At 41.5% G+C, this 14,077-nt stretch overlaps 1 protein-coding gene and 1 long non-coding RNA gene across 2 annotated transcripts in view; one reads left to right on the plus strand and one right to left on the minus strand.

Moving 5' to 3' along the window:
• The window catches only part of ITPK1 (inositol-tetrakisphosphate 1-kinase), a 132,605-nt gene that overhangs the window by 98,954 nt on the left and 19,574 nt on the right, over positions 1-14,077 (minus strand). The window lies entirely within an intron of this gene.
• Positions 2,271-13,994, plus strand: LOC310684182. The gene is made up of 3 exons (XR_014514709.1): positions 2,271-3,028; positions 4,333-4,470; positions 13,609-13,994. It is a non-coding gene; the product is annotated as an uncharacterized lncRNA (long non-coding RNA).

Raw genomic sequence — 14,077 nt, forward strand, 5'->3', positions numbered from 1 at the left:
TTTGCCAGTACATAAGGATCAATTAAAAAAACCAGAAGAAGCCACTAACATTAGAGTAAAGAAAAATTTAATGTATACTGAAAATTATTATGCCTTGTTTCCAGCGTAGCACTAAGCCACCATACCATCAACACAAGGATGTCCACTTGTGTGACAGGACTTCTGCTCCCCCCCAATAGCCCCCCCCCGGCCTTCCAATTCTAGCTGTGTCATCCAAACCCAAACAAAACAGGGTTAACCTTATGGTTTGTTGAAGCAAGTCAACTTCCAGTCAGAGTTTATGAGGCTGGGCTTAGCCAAATGGGCTTAGCCAAGGGAGGGCGGGGGGGGCAGCTGTCCCCCCCATTAAAAAAATCAATAAAAATAAATAGCAAATTGAGGTTCTGCCCTCCCCCAACAAAAAATCCTGGCTATACCCATGACTAACCATAGTTAAAATTAACTGCAATTCAGGATGAAAACGACAAGCTGCATTTTAGACAAAACAGAAGTAGCCATTTCCATTCTCCTCATAGCCATACACTCCTCATAGCCATATATAGCACACAAGGCCAACACTAATTCTCGTTATGTCAAAATGCAGCCTTTGGCTTATGGGGAAAGGATACACTTATAGCTAGCAAATTGTGGCCAAATTAGTCACAAGACCATAGTTGTGAGCTGGCCAGAAATGTGACATATGTCCGAAACTGATGATCTGGGGGCTGAGGAACAGGGCGGAGGAGACTGTAGAAGGCCATATTTGAACATGTCTCAGTATCTTGATGGTTGTGAAGTTTCAACATGCCAATTGCAAGCTGAAGAATCCCTCGGTGGAATCTCCCACAGACTCTTAAGTAATTCTATGAATTTAACAGAATTACTCATAAGCTCACAGCTGTGAGCTGTCCAGTTCAAGGATAGCTTCTCTTTCCAAACTTGACAAAAGCACACGAGATGTGGCATGTATGAAAAGCTGATGAGAAGAGCAGGGTTGGGTTTTGGAAAGCCATATTTGAACATACCTTGATGGTTGCAAAGTTTCAATGGGTAAATTGAAAGTTACAGAATCTTTCAATGTTTTGGGAGGGGGGGAAACTCCCAAAGAGTCTTATGCAATTCTATGAACTTCTTCCTGTTACTGAATTATTCAGAATAATCTTGTTTATGCTTCTGAAAGAGTGCCTTGCAGCAAATAATTCAGCACTGGGCCAGAACAATTCTTGTGGAATTCTGTCGGGACCTGTTCCACGGTTGATCAAGAGATATTTCTGTGTGTAGACAAACTGTCCCTTTTGGCACCAATGTTGTTTGAAACATAAACATTAATGAGAGTTAGTGACCCAGTTGAGGTTTCAAATACAGCAGATGTAAGACTAGAGGTCTCTAAAAAAGATTATTTACCATCTTGTCCCTGGATTCCTTACTAGATCTGTTAACAACCCCTATCAAGTATTATAAATATCTTAAGTTTGAGAGGGTTAAGAATCTGATAGGGAATTAAGTACACATTCACTTGGGCTATCTTTAAATCTCGACACAGCCACTATCTTGAAACTCAACACTATTAAATGTATTTTCTTCCACTATCACACAGCAATTTCCGACTTTTGCATTTACAACTAGCGAGATAGTCGGGGGGGGGGGGATTGCAGCTCCATGCCACCAAAAAATGGCTTCAGGTCGCTTTTATAAGCATTGAAGAAGCCAGAGAGAGAGAGAGAGAGAGAGAGAGAGAGAAATCAGTTTTTGCACCTACTCAATACAACACATAGCGAGGAGGCTCATTAATTTCCAGCTCTAGAACAAAACCTTCAATGCAGTTGCTTTGATCACCTCTTACTGACTTAACACACTTGGGGCCTGGATGAGGGGGAGTGTCCCCCCCCCCACACTACCACCATCAATTTCTGCATTCCTGGCTCACCACTGTATCTGGAGAAACTGTTGTTACTACTCAAATTTCTTTTGAGTAGCTAAAAGCCTCTTAGGCCCTCAGCTGTTAGTGAAGATGCAAAGTTCATTGTTGTTTTATGACCTCAGAAGGTCATTAACTTGTGGTGACTAAATCTTCAGCAAGAGTCTAACAGTCACGGTCAAAATCGACCTCACACACCATCTGGAGTATAAGATGTGTGCAAATGCAGACACGCTTAAGATACACAAGGTGTCTGACCACCTTTAATTTCCCAGGGGTATCTGGTAACCCATTTATACCAAGGTGAACAGAAGGTAGCTCCCCTGTGCAAGAGCAAATGTGAATGGAATGAATGAATGAATGAATGAATGAATGAATGAAGGTGCTGTTGGAGGCCTCAATAATCTAGCCTATTGGTACTGGGGCCCATGAAAATGGCAGATTCAAAAGCACCCGAAAGATAAAGTACTAGTGGTCAACAGTCCTAAACTCACTCCATCTGAAGAATCTTAGCTGGCACAAAACCATTGCGCCTTCCTAATAGAAGAACTGCTGGAAGTTATTGTAGCACAAACCCTTATCTTATCCATTTTCATTTCACCTGAATGTCAGAGAGGGATTGACTAAACTTCCTTTCATTTAAGACACCGTCATTCAAAAATCTCATTCTTAAACCTTATCAGAACAATCAGCCAGAGACATTCCGGTATAGTGACGCTTTGCTTCTAGATAAAGGGAAGACTGGCGGCGATTTATAGTGCTGTGGCAACTATATGAAAAATTTATTGATGTGGCCAGTAAATGAGAAACTTAGTCATAGTTACTCTATGACTAACAGGAACCTCCTGGAAGATTGCAGTGAAAAAAAGAGCTCTGCCTCAGAAACACAAGTTTAGAAAAGTAGAATGTCAGCCTTGAATCATATGGTCCTTCCCCTCTCAAGTGTGAATTCATCCCAACAGCTTTTATCAACAGGTTTTTGCTTTTAACTAGGATTGAAGCTGGTTTCAAGTCTGGTGGAAATTAAGGTTAGGAGAGGAGGAGGAGCACAAAACGATGAACCTAAGGCCATCTACAGACCCTCCATGGATCAGACAAAGGACCCAACTCGTCCCGCATTTTATTTCCACAGTAAGTGCAGGAAGCTGAACCAGAGGGGCCTTGGGCCTGATCCAGCAGGGATCCTTTTAAGTGCACACAGTGCCCACTAAATGAATATGGTAAGCCCACAAAGCAAGACAATAGCCCTCTTCTATTCTTGTTCCCTAGAAAATGGTAATCAGTTATGTCATTCATTTTATTCATTTTTTTTTATTTAAAGCACTTATATACCACTCATCCATTTTTAAAAAATCAGACGGCTTTGCAAAATTTGTATATAAAAACAATACAGTCGTACCTCAGAAGTTGAACGGAATCCGTTCCGGAAGTCCATTTGACTTCCAAAATGTTTGGAAGCCGCGTCAGACATTTGGGTTCCAAAGAATGTTCGCAAACCGGAACACTCACTTCCGGGTATGTGGCGTTCAGGAACCAAAACGTTTGGCTCGCAAGGCATTCAGGATCCAAGCTACGACTGTGCAATAAAAACCATGGGGGGCAGGTAAAATCGGAAATCAGGTAACTATCGTGGAAAGATGTATTCTTGCACAAGCCTGATGGACCAGGAAAGTTTTCAGCAGGCATTTAAAAGCTGAAACAGAAGATGCCTGCCAAATCTCTGTTGGCGGAGTATTCCACAGGACTGGACTGATGACACTAAAGACTCAGTTTCTTGCTGTTGTCAAATGAGGAACATCAACTCAGGAAATTGCTGCAATGCTCCTGCAGATAATATCAGTGATGGAGCTGGAACATAAGGTTTCAAGTAGTGCCTTAGGCTTAAGGGACACATATCTAAGCCAGGAATTGTTGTTTGCATCCTCCATGTGCTGGTGGGAAGAAGTGAAACAGGCCAAAAGGACACAATCACGGTATACCATTAACTATGGTTTACTGTCATGTGTGAATGAGGCCAATGTCCTCATTTTGGACTTGGATGCCCATAAGCCCTCATCAGCTGGGACGCAAACTGGGTGAAGATCACAGGGTTCTGGTGGGAATAAAATGCCGCTCTGAGCTCGAAAGAGGGGAAGATGGCATGAAAAGGCTAGGGGTGGGGGGAGACTCTGTGCCCTAGTACTTAAGCCAAATGCCACCACTGTTTCGTCTACCTACCGGTAATTGCACCATCAGCCTTGGCTCTGTTGTTCCATCTTCAGCACCAATGTGACTAACACACATCTGGTATGTATGGGCTACCAGATATTTTGCAGAGGGCTAGAATACATTTTATGATGGCTTCCTTAATCAAGATCTGTATTCTTTCTACCCTATCTAGTAATTGAATAACTCCAATTATTATTATTATTAAAAAATGTTTCCATTATGGGAAGAGTTACTTCAAACATCAATCACAATTCTCTGGGCGATGGGTCAGGAAGAAATCTTTTAGCTTCTCCAAGACATTGAACCTTTGTCTGCCAGGGAGATGGATAGAAGGCACACAGTAACAGCAGCAGTATAAAAAACAGGTTCAATTTTTGTGCATTTAAATTACTAACTCTTCTGTTCAAATGAAATGGGTGACACTCCCAAGTAATTTGCGTTATTTAAGTCAGTTTGATCATCTATTTATAAATTCGTCATAGGGCAAGCATATTTTTTTTAACTGCCTAGTGAGGAAAATGGGGGAACTTAAAATGAAACACCTAAACCGCAAATTTTTAAAATGCCAATTCGAGTTTCCAGATGCCTTTCTGGAACTTTTCTAACATAGGTTAGCAGCAATAAATTTGATTTATTTAAAAAAAAAAAAGTTTATAACACAGTTACCAGATTTAATCAACTGAACTCAATAAGTTTGCTCAGTTCAAAGGGTGGGAGGGGAGCAATGGGAAAGATGCAGCTCAGGCTAACCCAAGAGCACCACCATCACTGTTGCAACATAAATACTCAAATAATTATCTCCTGCAGGATACTGCTGTCACCCTGACTCTAGAGACACCCACACACAGACATTGCTTCAGATTCTTCAGGAATGAATAACATGCAGTTAGCTGAAAATATCTCCCAGTGCAACACATTAATACCATTCTTTGGTTTCGTTGGGGGGACGGCGGGGGACGGGGGGACGGGACGAAGCATCCCTCCACCCATGACTGCAATTTAATTATTCTTAAGGGTTCTATAAACGCACTGGTTGCATTCTTAGGAACAGATTAGGGGCCTCTAAACTGAAAGCGAGTGTTTGCATTAAATCACAGAATGCAGTGAGTGCAAAAGCTGTTTGTTTGTTTTTGCAAATCAAACATTTGAAGTGCTTTTACCCAATATTCAATGCACCAAACAAAAACTAGAATGCAACTTCGATTAACTAAAGAGGACCTCCATAAATACATTCTACAACATACTGTTTTTTTTGCACCATAACACTCACTTTTTCCCTCCAAAAAAGTAAGGGGAAATAGGGGACTTCCGGAGGCGGCGCGACCGGTAATGGCTGCCTTCTCCGAGTAAGGAGAAGGGAGCTCCGCTGTAAACGGGTCGTCCGCTACGGCGAAGCGGAGACCCATTCAGGAAAACCACAGGTGGCAGAAGCCTGTGGTCTCGGGACCCGGCGGGCGCCAGAAGCAGCCCCCAAAACGTTGAAGGGACCCCGTAAGGGGCTCCGGATCGCGGAGGGGGTAGCGGCGCTGTGGGTCGTTGCGCAAACAGCGAAGTGAAGCCGCGTTGCTGTTGCCGGTCAGCGCTGTCCTTTCTTCCTGCAACTTTTCTGAATTTTGGAAACTACAACCCGTGAGTAAATTTGGACATTGAAAACTCTCTGAAACTTTTGTCAACTTTCTGAAACTTTTTGAGAACTTTCTGAAACTTTTAAAACTTTTTTAAAAAAGTTGAAATTTGGCTGAAAACGGAGTGAGGATAAGCAGGAAGCCCATCTCCCGCTATACTGAACTTTAAGCAAAGAGCAGGAGGAGTGGAGACAAAAAGTTATGCGTTAACTAAATGCTGGCACCCTGTTAAAGCAGTTTTCTGAGTGAAAGACTTTGAGCTATTGACTTTTGCTGGTCATATTGGGAGTGCATTGATACTCTTCTTCTGTGGAACCAGTGGATTACAAAATAAATAAGAATCTCTGGTGCTGGAGCTGCCTGGAAGAGCACCAGTTTGCAACTTTGGATACATTGAATTCAGGTTTTGAAACATTCTGAGTTGGAACTGGATACTTTGAAACTGTTGCAGTCAAGGCACTGTAAGAAACACTGTTTTGCTTTAAGTTTTACTCTGCTAAAAATAATACATTGTGGAGGCGATGGACATGGATTTAAATTTACAAGTTTAACTTGGATTTGATCTTTTCCCTGAAGACGTACCAAGCTCCCTCTAGAGGATTTTGGATTTACAGCAGTGACTTTGTCCTACTTTCCCTTTCCCGGCCTCTGTTTGACTATTGTATCTGGGACTCTGCTTTCTCATGGGAACAACTTGGATTGACCTTGGATTACAGATAACTTTGGAATGAGTGGCGCAAGGAGAAGAGGAAGGACTAAACAAACAACTCTAACTTTATCTGCAGCCTCACAGCGCAGATCTTCTGTGCCGGCCTTGCCTTCCACTTTGCCTCCAGACATAGAGGCGGCCTCCCTAATACAGGCAGGGGAGGGAGAGACAGAGGAGCTGCACCTGGGAGATATGGCTTCAGGGACAAGTAGCTCTGTCTTGGAGAAAATTTTGGAGAAACTGGAGGCTCTGGACAAGAAGGCTGATTTGCATACAGCTAAAATTGAACAGAACACAGAAAGCTTGAATAAGCTGACTGGACAAGTTGCACGGAATGCCCAGTCTATTGGAGAATTAAAGGAGGCTGTAGGTGAAAATCGTAAACTGGCTGAAGATACTAGTCAAAGACTGGAAGAACTTGAGAAAGAAGTAAGACCACTCAGTAAACAAGTTGGAGAACATCAGATTTACTTTTCGATGACAGAACTGCGAAACAGGGAGACCAACTTGAGGATACGGTCAATACCAGAGGTGGAAGAAGATAATTTTATTGAATTTCTAACTAAGGAATTTGCCAAGTTTTGGAAGTTAGAGGAAAAAGACTTCAAAATCGTATCTGCTTTCAGGCTTGGCAGAGTCAGAAGGACAGAGAAGCCCAGAGATTGTTTGATAACACTGAGATCAAAGGAGGAAAGGGACAAGATTTTGGGCCTGCACTACGAAAAGTCACTAGACATTTTGGGCAAGAGAATTGAAATCTACAAGGACATTCCTAAGCAGTTGCTGGACCTTAGATCTAACTACACGGAATTGGCAAGACTGTTGAGAAGCAACGCAATTACCTTCAGGTGGGAGTTCCCACAAGGATTATCCTTTACCTACAGAGGGAGAAAGATCAAAATCAAAACAGTGGAAGATAGAGACAAGTTTTTGGGAGCACACGGAGAAGACCTCCACAAAGGACTTGGATTGCCAGCGCCAGAACTTCCAGGGGAGCCCGCCCCCTCGGATCCTCAAGGACCGGAGAACAAGGTACCACCCCAGAAAGAATAACCAGACCTATCCAGGATGTCTCTGCAGCTTTTGAGCTGGAACATAAATGGCTGTAACAGTCCCGAAAAAAGGTCTAAAATTTTTCATATTTTAAAAAAGGAACAATTGGACATTATATGCTTACAAGAAACACATGTGATTAGGCTCCATAGAAAGGTGTTAATAAATAAAAGGCTTGGTCAAGAATTTATATCATCGGATACAGTTAAAAAGAGAGGTGTGGTGATCTATGCAAAAGAGAGCCTTTCACCAAAATTTCTCTTTAAAGATGAAAGTGGAAGAATCCTCGCAATAGAAGTACAGTATCAAGGAGAAAAAATTTTGATATTAGGAATTTATGCTCCAAATGAAGGAAAATCGGATTTTTATAAGAAGTTGCACGAGACCATGCTGGATTATCTGGATTACAACAACGTCATCATGATGGGGGACATGAACGGGGTAGTATCAACAAATATGGATAAGTCACAGAACCAGAACATTACTAAAGAGGGAAGACTACCTAAGACCTTTTTTGAAATGACTGACAATATGGACTGGGTTGACATCTGGAGAGTTAGAAACCCCTTGGGAAGAGAAGGAACATTCTTTTCTGAAGCTCAACTGACTTGGACACGAATCGACCAAATATGGATAACTAGAAGTCTGGCACCTAAGGTGAGGAAGGTGAAAATCTGCCCTAAAACATGCTCCGACCATAACGCCTTGAGAATGGATATGACATTGATCCCAACCGGCTCCTTTAGATGGAAGATGAATGATGGCCTGTTTAGAGACCAAAGAATTGTAAAGAAGGCCCAAAAAACTTTAAAGGACTATTTTGAGATTAACTTGAACACTACGGTGGAAAAAAGAACTATCTGGGATGCAAGTAAAGCTGTGATGAGAGGGTTCTTGATTCAACAGAATTCTTTAAAGAAAAGACTGCAAAATGAAAAGAAAGATAAAATTCTGGAAAGTATCAAAGAGTTGGAGAAGAAGTTAAGATCTAACCCGAAGTCCCAACCGATTCTGAGAGAAATTAAACTTTATCAGGCACAATATTCCAAACTGATAAATCAGGAAATAGAATGGAAGATTAAAACAATGAAACAAAAAACTTTTGAATCGGCAAATAAATGTGGGAAACTGCTAGCCTGGCAGCTGAAAAGGAGACAAAGATTAAATACAGTAACAAACTTAGAGGTTGAAGGAAGGAACATTCAGAACCCGGGAGAGATTAGAAAGTGCTTCCAGAGGTATTTTAAAAAGCTATACACTCAAGGGCCACAAGATGAAATAGAGATTACACAATTTTTGGAGAGAAATGGATTAGCAAAGCTGTCAGAAGAAAATAGAACAATTTTGAATGGCAAAATAACACGACAAGAGATTGAACAGGCCATCCAGAGTCTGAAACAGGGCAAATCACCAGGGCCAGATGGACTGACCTCTAACTACTATAAGACACTGAAGGATTATTTGATACAACCTTTGTTGGAGGTCAGTAATGAAATAATGGAGGGGAAGAAGGCGCCTGAATCGTGGAAAGAAGCATTTATCACATTGATTCCAAAGTCAGAAACTGAAAAGACACAACTCAAGAACTACCGTCCCATCTCCCTTTTAAATGTGGATTACAAAATATTTGCAGATGTTTTGGCACGAAGATTTAAGAAAGTCTTAAGTGAGATAATCCATAAAGACCAGGCAGGCTTTCTCCCGGGCAGACATATGTTTACTAACACAAGGAACATCATAGACATATTGGAACTTTTACAAACAAACATAAACACTAAAGCAGTTTTAATTTTTATAGACGCGGAGAAAGCCTTCGACAACATATCTTGGAAATTTATGAAGGGGAATTTAAAAGAAATGGGAGTGGGACGGGGGTTTGAGAACGGGATTGAGGCAATATATTCAGAACAAAAGGCTAAACTGATAGTTAACAATGTGGTTACAGAAGAGTTTAAAATTGAAAAAGGTACACGACAAGGCTGCCCGATTTCCCCATTACTGTTTATTTCGGTTCTGGAAGTGCTCCTGAATATGATTAGGGGGGACAGGTTGGTGGAAGGGATTCAGGTCGGAGCGAAACAATATAAACTTAAAGCTTTTGCAGATGACCTAGTTCTGACATTACAGGAGCCGGAGTCTAGTTTGAAAAGAGTACTACAACTGATTCAAAACTTTGGTCGAGTGGCAGGATTTAAGTTAAACAAGCAAAAAACTAAAGTTTTGGGGAAAAACTTGACAGATACTGAGTTGGAACAGCTTCAGAAAGAGACAGAACTAAATGTGGTTAAAAAAGTTAAATACCTAGGGGTAAACATAACAGCAAAAAATCTGAGTTTATTTAAAGATAATTATGAAAAATGTTGGTCAGAGATTAAGAGAGACTTGGATAGTTGGTCAAGACTAAAACTTTCTTTGTTGGGCCGAATAGCTGCCATCAAGATGAATGTATTGCCAAAAATGTTATTTTTGTTTCAGACACTGCAGATTGTAGACAAGACAGAGTGCTTCCGGAAGTGGCAGAAAGATATTTCTAAATTTGTCTGGCAGGGCAAAAAGCCCAGAATCAAATTTAAAATATTAACAGATGCGAAAGAAAGAGGGGGCTTTGCCCTGCCAGATTTAAAGTTGTATTATGAAGCTGCAGCTTTCTGCTGGTTAAAAGATTGGTTACTTCTTGAAGATACGGATGTCTTGGATTTGGAAGGTTTTAATAACGCGTTTGGATGGCATGCATATTTATGGTATGATAAAGCTAAGATAAATAAGGCCTTCAAGAACCATATTGTCAGAAAATCAGTTTTTAATGTCTGGACAAAATATAAAGACTTACTGGAGAATAAAACTCCGAGGTGGCTGTCACCCCTGGAGGCTAAGGCTCGGAAAAGAGCCAATATGGAGGCCAACTGGCCAAAATATTGGGAGATAATAGAAAAGGATGGTGACAACTGGAAATTGCAGAGTTTAGAAAAGATGAGAGACAAAGTGCGAGACTGGTTACAATATGCTCAGATTAAAGAAGTGTTTAAAAATGACAAAAAGCTAGGATTCCAAGTGGAAAAGTCAAAGTTAGAAACTGAACTGTTAGAACCTAAGACTAAGGTACTTTCAAGAATGTATAACTTGCTGCTGAAATGGAACACACATGACGAAATGGTAAAATCAACAATGATAAAATGGGCGCAGGACATTGGGTATAATATTATGTTTGAAGATTGGGAAAGGTTGTGGACCTCTGGGCTGAACTTCACTGCATGTAATGCGTTGAAGGAAAATGTGATGAAAATGATGTATAGATGGTACATGACCCCTGTTAAACTGGCTAAAATATACCATTCGTCTGATAGCAAATGTTGGAAATGTAAGGAAAATGAAGGAACATTTTTTCACCTCTGGTGGACCTGCCCTAGAGTGAAGGCCTTTTGGGAGAAGATATATAATGAATTAAAAAAGGTGTTTAAATACACCTTTACTAAGAAACCAGAGGCCTTTCTCCTGGGTATTGTAGGCCAGAGTGTGTTAAAAAAGGACAGAACATTCTTTATGTACGCAACAACAGCAGCAAGAATATTAATTGCCAAGAATTGGAAAACTCAGGAGCTACCCACTGTGGAAGAATGGCAGATGCAACTGATAGACTATATGCAATTAGCCGAGATGACCGGCAGAATTCGAGACCAGGGAGAAGAAAGGATGGAAGAAGACTGGAGGGAATTTAAGATTTATTTACAAAAATATTGTAATTTGGCTGAGTGTTGAATTGGATGCCAGCGCAGATAATTGTCTACCATTAAATTAGATTTAAGGCTGAATTATATGTCAAACCAAATTAAGATTATTAATTAAGATGAGTTAAATGATAATTTGTTTGAAATAAATTTAATAATGATGTAAGTGTATGCGGGAGGTGTGGGGGAGTCCCATGTAATAATTGAGAGATGTTAAATGGACAATGATAAGTTGTGCTTATCTAATATATGCTTTATTTGAAAACTTCAATAAATATATATTAAAAAAAAAAAAAAAACAAAAAAGTAAGGGGAAATGTCTGCGCGTGTTATGGAGGGAATGCCTATGGGTGGCATGCCTACGGATTTTCCTCCTCTAAAAACTACGTGCGTATTATGGTCGGGTGCGTGTTATAGAGCGAAAAATACGGTATGCTTTATTTAACGTACTTTTCATTTACTGGTAGTTGCAACAGGCAGGGAGTGAGTATGGAGGAGAGAAAAAAGAAGAGAAAGGAGAGTTTTAAGCATTTTGTTTTAAAGATTTATATACTTATGGAGGAAACTGTCTATTGGCTCTGGGAAGAAAACCAGGCTTCGGTTTTGATCAAAAGTTAGAAGGGAACATCAGACAAATAACTGGATAGATCCCAACAGGTCTCTGCTTGCATGGCTGCAGCAAACTGACCTTTGACTATTTGCTGTTGGGCTATTACTGTCAGAAAGTTCTTCCTGATGTTTAGTCGAAATCTCCTTTCTTGTAACTTGAAGCCATTGCCTTGAGTCCTACCCTCCAGAGCAGGAGAAAACAAGCTTGCTCCCTCTTCCACGTGACAGCCCTTCAGATATTTGAAGATGGCTATCATCTCTCCTCTCAGTCTCCTCTTTTCCAGGCTGAACATACCCAGCTCCTTCAAGCACTCCTCATAAGGCTTGGTTTCCAGACCCTTGGTCATCTTGGTTGCCCTCTTCTGCACATGTTCCAGATTGTCAAAATCCTTCTTAAACTGTGGTGCTCAGAACTGGACACAGTATTTCAGTATTCTAACAGCCTTACTATGAGGCAGTGTGTGGTGTCTGCCTCAAACGGCATAGTCTGCCCCTTACCTCTTAAGCTAGCTTAGTGTAGTGGACAAGTTGTGGTGTCACCAGCATTGAAACCAGCTCCTCACAAGGCTTGGTTTCCAGACCCTTGATCATCTTGGTCGCCCTCCTCTGCACACGTTCCAGTTTGTCAATATCCTTCTTAAATTGTGGTACCCAGAAGTGGACATAGTATTCCAGGTGTTGGTGCTGGAGGAGACTCTTGAGAGTCCCATGGACTGCAAGAAGATCAAACCTCTCCATTCTTAAGGAAATCAGCCCTGAGTGCTCACTGGAAGGACAGATCGTGAAGCTGAGGCTCCAATACTTTGGCCACCTCATGAGAAGAGAATAATAATAATAATAATAATAATAATAATAATAATTTATATCCCGCCCTCCCCAGCCGAAGCCGGGCTCAGGGCAGCCAACAACAATTAAATAATCAAACAATCGAATAATCAAACATTCCAAAAACATTCCATTATAAAAATTAATTAAAATCAAATTAATGGCAACCGTTAAGCAAAATTCTGTGCAGGTTGCCAGAGGAGGGAGTCAGCCTGGGCCCTGACCAAAGGCCTGGTGGAACAACTCTGTCTTGCAGGCCTTGTGGAAAGATGTCAAGTCCCGCAGGGCCCTAGTCTCTTGTGACAGAGCGTTCCACCAGATTGGAGCCGCAGCCGAGAAAGCCCTGGCTCTAGTTGAGGCCAGCCTAACCTCTCTGAGGCCTGGGACCTTCTGGATGTTTTTATTTGAAGACCGTAGGTTTCTCTGTGGGGCATACCAGGAGAGGCGGTCCCGTAGGTACGAGGGTCCTAGAAAACTCCCTGGAAAAGACCCTGATGTTGGGAAAGATGGAGGGCACAAGGAGAAGGGGCCGACAGAGGATGAGATGGTTGGACAGTGTTCTCGAAGCTACCAGCATGAGTTTGACCAAACTGCGGGAGGCAGTGGAAGACAGAAGTACCTGGGGTGCTCTGGTCCATGGGGTCACAAAGAGTCGGACATGACTAAACGACTAAACAACAACAATTCCAGGTATGGTCTGACCAAGGCAGAATAGAGTAGTATGATTACCCCCCTTGACCTGGACACTATACTTCCATTGATGCAGCCTAAAATAGCAGTAGTTCTTGTTGCTGCTGCATCACCTATTTCACATTTGAGACGGCAGACATGAAAGTTAAGGAGCATCCTTGGAAAAGAGATGTAAATAAACCAACAGCCTAGATCTGAACTTTACATTCCTGCCTCCTTGCCCTGCACATTTTCCTGTTTAAATGTTACTTTACCACTCTCCTGTAGATGCCAGAGGTGCACACAGAAAGGATTTCAACTTGGAACCAAGTGAAACAGAATCCTGCCAAATATACCAACCAGGGGTGATGAAAATGAAGAATATGTTTAATTATCATGTCAGCAACAGACATCATGGTGGGAGTTGGCCAAGCAAACGTGGAGTTATGTTGGCTGCTTCTTTTCAACTTCAAGGCAGAAAAGAAAAATATATTACAGGAAAAGGTTCCTGTGCCAACTCTCTCCCACTAAACAATGTCCATTGTGCAAATGTGTACATACAAGGGGACAGGCTAATAAGGAAACAAGCGCTTCAGAGTAAGTAAAAAAGCAATGAAAATCATTGGTGCAATTCCAATAGAGCTTTCTATCCCACATCTCCTTGTTGTGTTAACGCTCAAAAGATTGTAAAGAGCAGGTGTTGCCAATGCAGTACCCTCTAGATAGCGACAACTCCCATCACACTTGACCTTTGGCC

This window comes from Podarcis tiliguerta (assembly GCF_965153285.1).
Source record: "Podarcis tiliguerta genome assembly, chromosome: 1".
Lineage (NCBI taxonomy): Eukaryota > Metazoa > Chordata > Lepidosauria > Squamata > Lacertidae > Podarcis > Podarcis tiliguerta.